General features: G+C 40.5%; 1 protein-coding gene and 1 pseudogene across 1 annotated transcript in view; one reads left to right on the top strand and one right to left on the bottom strand.

The window, feature by feature from the left end:
• The window catches only part of Erc1 (ELKS/RAB6-interacting/CAST family member 1), a 561464-nt gene that overhangs the window by 358359 nt on the left and 197333 nt on the right, over positions 1–5772 (bottom strand). The window lies entirely within an intron of this gene.
• On the top strand, positions 3876–4945 carry LOC105743185 (annotated as a pseudogene).

The following is a 5772-nucleotide window of genomic DNA, read 5'->3' on the forward strand; positions in this document are numbered from 1 at the left end:
AAAGAAAAACATGGAAACAAAATTTTTGTAAGTGGAGAGGGTAGGAAGGGTTAAAGAGGGGCAGGAAACGAGGTGGTTATATCATGAACAGTTACAAATTCTCTATGATTAACGTGATTATTATGAGTATCTAAAATGTACTAATAGAGCCAGGAGTGTAGCTCAGAAGTGCAAGGGTTTATGTTTGATTCCTGGTACAATAAACAAATACATACATACATACATACATACATACATACAAACAAACAAATAAAATCTGATAAAAATAAATATTTTTACATTTACCCTAGCAAATTTATCCTGTAGATCTGGCCACTTACTCTGTGCTCTACATATTTTTTAAGATGCTGAATTTCTCATTTAAAATACAGATTACCTACCATCCTCATTTTTTCCCCATTTAGTTCATTAATGAAGATATTACACAAGAAAGAGTCACATTTAGAGGTAGTAGAGCATACAAGAAACTTATTATAATCCAGATTCTTACGCAGCTTGCATTTTTCCACCTTAAACAGTGCTGACCATGCCTTGTAGAAGAATTATATTTACTTTTTCTCCCATACTGCTGACTAAAATATAAAATTACTCTGGGATGACCTAGTTTTTTTGGCTTTTTGTAATCATCACTTCTACTTCAAGGACTTTATAAACCATCCCTCCAACTTTCCACTCTAAAACTGTTCTTAGCAGGACAGAAAGAAACCTACAGAGTGGATTTCACCTGCTCTGCCATTAACCAACAAGCAGGAGCAACAAACAAACTCCTTTACACATGCTCTTTCTCTGAAATTCTTCATCTTTACTGAATACACTTCAACCGATTTGGACTTTTGCAAAGTCTGTTCTAAACTCTTACGTGGACATTTGTGTTCACATTTTCTACACATCTTAGTTACTTCTTTTTCTTATTGCTGAGACAAAATACCTGATGCCCAAAGTCAAAGAAGGAAAGGTGTATTTAGCTCATGGTTTCTGGAGATTTCAGTCCATAATCAGCTGGTTCCAAGTCAGAAAGACATGGCAGAGGGGCAACAATTCATGGTAATAGAAGATAGCAAAAGCAGTAAAAGCAAAAAGGGGAGGAGCAAGAGCAAGCTTCTTTCCCTCCCTTACACTGTATGCAGACTGCCACCTCAGGGTAAGTATTGCACTCACACCCATAATCCCAGCATTGGATCATAAATCAATCAGAAACTCTAGAAGCCCACTCCATGCTTGTATGAGGCTCTGGGAAGGGGGGGGATCTAGAAACAAACTGTAACTACATATTATATTAATGTCCTTTTGTCAACCATTGTTTCTTGCATCTCAGTCCTTCTTTTTGGATATAATTTGTTTTTTTCATTGAATAACACTTCCTAAACAACCAATGAGCTGCAGATGAGATTAAAGATGAAAGGCCGGCCAAATAGCTCAGCAGACTAAAGCACTTGCTTAGGCAGATGCAGGGGCCAGGAGTTCGATCCCTGGCCTGTCAGGCTGGCCCCATCCCCAGGGCATGCTAAGACACTACTGAGACTGGGCATGGTGGTGCATGCCTATAATCCCAGCTCTTGGGAGGGTGAAAACAGGAGGATAACTATGAGTCTGATCCATGCAGTGAGGCCCTGTAGACCCTGTCCTAAAACACAAAAAAAAAAAAAAAAAAAAAAAAAAAAAAAAAAAAAAAAAAAAAAAAAAAAAAAAAAAAAAAAAAAAAGAAAGAAAAAAGAAAAAAAGAAACTAGACAATTTCTACAATTAAACAATAATGCCAACATGAGAGCAGAACTTACGTAACTCAATAAAAGCACATCTATGAGGGAAATGTATAGCAGTGAATTCCCACATCAGACAAACAGAGTGAGCTCAAATAACTCAATGGTGAACTTCAAGCTTCTAGAAAAGAACAAGTTAAACCCAAAGCTCATAGACGAGAGGAAATTATAAAAATCATTGCAAAAATTAATGCAGTTGAGACTAACAAAACAATACAAAGAATCAATGAATCAAAGAGTTGGTTCTTTCAAAAATGAAATGGACAAACCCTTAACCAGCCTTATCAAAAAAAGACCCAAATCCATGATATTAGGAATGAAAAGAGCAAAATCACAATGAATCCTGTAACAATCCAGAAAATCATCAACATCTACTTTGAGAAATTGTACACGAACAAGATGAAAAAATTCAAAGGAAATGGAGATCCCCAGATACATATTAATGCCAAAGGTGAATCAGGAAGACAACAAAATTCTAAAAAACTCAGTATCAGTCAATGAAATTGGGGGGTTGGGAACAGGCCTTGACAGTCACTGCTGAATTCCATTAGAACTTGACAGAAAGAAGATCTAATGCTACTACTCCTACAACTACTTAATGAAAATGAAAGGGAAGCAATACTCAACAAACTCATTCCTGGGAGCGAGCATTACTCTAGATACCAAAACCAGAGAAGGATCCAACCAGAAAAGAGAATTACAGGCCAAACCCCTTACTGAATATAGATGCAAAAATCCTCATAAAATATTGGCAAACAGAATACAGCAAATCAATTCATCAAGATTATACACCATGGGGACCAGCAAGATATCTCAGTGGTCTAAAGCACCTGTTTAAGCCAGCTCAGGCAAATACACAAGGGCCGCAGTTTGATCCCTGGCACCACATGCCCCTCCAGCCCAGCCCCCAGGGTGGGCTGAGCCAGCCACAAAAATAAATAAATACATAAATAAAAATAAAGTAAAATATTGTACACTATGACCATGTTGGATGCATTCCAGGGATGCAGAGATGATTCAACATATGCAAATTAAAAATTGTAACACACTACATTAACAAAACCAAAGGGGAAAAAACCACGTGATCATTCCAACAGATGTACAAAAAGCATTTGATGATTAAAAATACTACAGAGGGCCAGCCAAATAGCTCAGCAGATTAAAGTGCCTGCTTAGGTAGATGCAAAGGCGGGGAGTTCAATCCCCAGGCCTGCCGTGCCAGCCCCTGCCCCACGCACTGTGACAGCGATGAAGACTGGGCGTGGTGGCTTGCACCTGTAATCCTAGCATTTGGCAGCTGTAAACAGAAGTCCAATCTACGCAATGAGACCCTGTTCACCCTGTCCTAAATACAAAAAAATAAATAAAAATCCTACCAAAAAATTGGAATACATCGTCTTTACATCAATCTGATAAAAGCTACATATGACACAACAACAGCCAACATGACCAGCTAAATAGTCAAAACCTGGAAGTTTTACTCGATTATAAAATCAGGAACAAGACAAGGATGCCCACTATACTATCCCTGTTCAATATACTTCTGGAAACATCAGCCAGAGGAATTACACAAGGGAAAGAAATAAAAGGAATATGGATAGAAAAGGAAAAAGTTAAATTATCATTATTTGCTGATAACATGATCTGTGAAATAGAAAACCCCAGAAACTCCACCAAAAGACTATTACATTCAATAACAAAATTCAATGGCATAGCAAGACACAAAGTCAATATCAAAAACCACTAGCATTCCTATACAGAAATTAGGAAAAACTCATTCAGAGAAAAATTAGGGAAATCATGCCTTTTACAATAGCATCAACAAAAATGAAATACTTAAGAATCAACCTACCAGCCGTGGCCACCGGTGCATTCCAGAGCGTTCCCGTGGGCAGTGGGCAGCGGGCAGCATTGGTCTCATTGCTTCCTCTGTGGCACCCTCGCGTCACCATCTAGCAGAGTGCCGCATCAGAGCCCCAGGAACCGCTCACTGCAGCGGTTGCTCTGCGCGGACCCGCATGCTGTGCCCAGGCCACCCGAGCCTGCACTGCTACAGATGCCACGGTATGCCCCTAGCTTTGCAACCCTGCGGCAGGCGGCATGGGATAATGCAGCCATGGTGTGCAGAGATCGTCTCCACAGAATGAGGGAGTGGTGGGTTCAGGTGAGGCTCCTGGCTATGCCCCTGCTCGCCGCCTACTTGCACATCCCACCCCCTCAGCTCTCCCCTGCTCTGCATTCATGGAAGACTTCTGGCAAGTTTTTCACCTACAAGGGACTGCGCATCTTCTACCAAGATTCTGTGGGTGTGGTCGGAAGCCCTGAGATAGTTGTGCTTTTACATGGCTTTCCAACTTCCAGCTATGATTGGTACAATATTTGGGAAGGTCTGACCCTGAGGTTTCATCGAGTGATTGCCCTTGATTTCCTAGGCTTTGGCTTCAGTGACAAACCAAGACTACATCACTATTCCATACTTCAGCAAGCCAGTATTGTGGAGGCCCTTTTGCGGCATCTGGGGCTCCAGAACCATAGAATCAACCTGTTGTCTCATGACTATGGAGATATGGTTGCTCAGGAGTTGCTTTATAGGTACAAGCAAAATCGCTCTGGTCGACTTACCACAAAGAGTCTCTGTCTGTCAAATGGAGGAATCTTTCCTGAGACTCACTGTCCTCTCCTGCTCCAAAAGCTACCTAAAGATGGAGGCATGCTGTCACCCATCCTCACCAGGTTGATGAACTTCTTTGTATTCTCTCGAGGTCTCACCCACGTCTTTGGACCATATACTCGGCCCTCTGAGAGTAAGCTGTGGGACGTGTGGGCAGGGATCCGCAACAATGATGGGAACTTGGTCATAGACAGCCTCTTGCAGTACATCAGAGGAAGAAGTTTAGAAGACGCTGGGGGGGAGCACTTGCCTCTGTCACTGTTCCCATTCATTTCATCTATGGGCCAATGGATCCTGTAAATCCCTATCCAGAGTTTTTGGAGCTGTACAGGAAAACACTGCCGCGGTCCAAACAGTGTCGATTCTGGATGACCACATTAGCCACTACCCACAGCTAGAGGAGCCCATGGGCTTCTTGAATGCATATATGGGCTTCATCAACTCCTCCTGATTTGGAAAGAGTAGCTTCCTTGTGTTACCTCCCTACTCCCATATCTGTTGTGTATTCCACTTAGGAAGAAATGTCTAAAAGAGGTCCTGGCTATCAAATACTATTCTCACAAAAATCCACTTTACTCACATGGGTCAACAGAATCCAGTAAAAATGTAGTAAAAGTTCTAAGGGTAACATAATAGCTCACCTCCTACTCTTCTGACATCTGATCAAGTGTGTGAACTTACCTTTGTCTTTGTATTAGGAAATGCTGGTGAGCACTGCTCACTGATTTAGAAAGATAGGCATTAGACATTCTTTTGCATAGAAGGTTTGTGTACACTTCTGTAAATTTTTGTGAAATATTTAGAAATGATAGCATCTGGCCCAAGACCAATTGGAATCCTGCAATGAAAGAATGAGCAGAAAAGGCCTGCTTAACCTCTCTTGGAATGGCTTCATAGGCATATGGTTTTTTAAAGTCCTCTAAGTAGTAACACAGCATAAGTGAGAGTGAGAATGAATCTTCCTTGTCATAACTTTGGATTTAGTTTCATCAACTGCTTTTCTAATTTTAGATATTTTGTTAAAACAGCTATTCGTTTAAATAATAGAGTATTCTGAGTATGCTTGTAGACTATGATTGCCTGTGCATGTGGTATATATTTATAAAACACACTCAGCCAGCAGACTCTTACTCTGGCAGAGTAGAGAACCTTATTAAGAAAGTATAATTTCTTAATAAACTGAAGTAAGCCCACACTATTTATAGAATTTCCTACAATCACAGGACATGAAGGACCAGTTGCATTCTATGCCAGAGATCCACTGTTATCAGCTGAAAAGACGATTCTAACAGCAAATAACAATCAGACTGCTCATACCTCATTGCTTTGTTTTTTTTTTTTT

The sequence above is a fragment of the Octodon degus genome, unplaced genomic scaffold, assembly GCF_000260255.1.
Source record: "Octodon degus isolate 3935 unplaced genomic scaffold, OctDeg1.0 scaffold00104, whole genome shotgun sequence".
In the NCBI taxonomy this organism is placed as follows: domain Eukaryota; kingdom Metazoa; phylum Chordata; class Mammalia; order Rodentia; family Octodontidae; genus Octodon; species Octodon degus.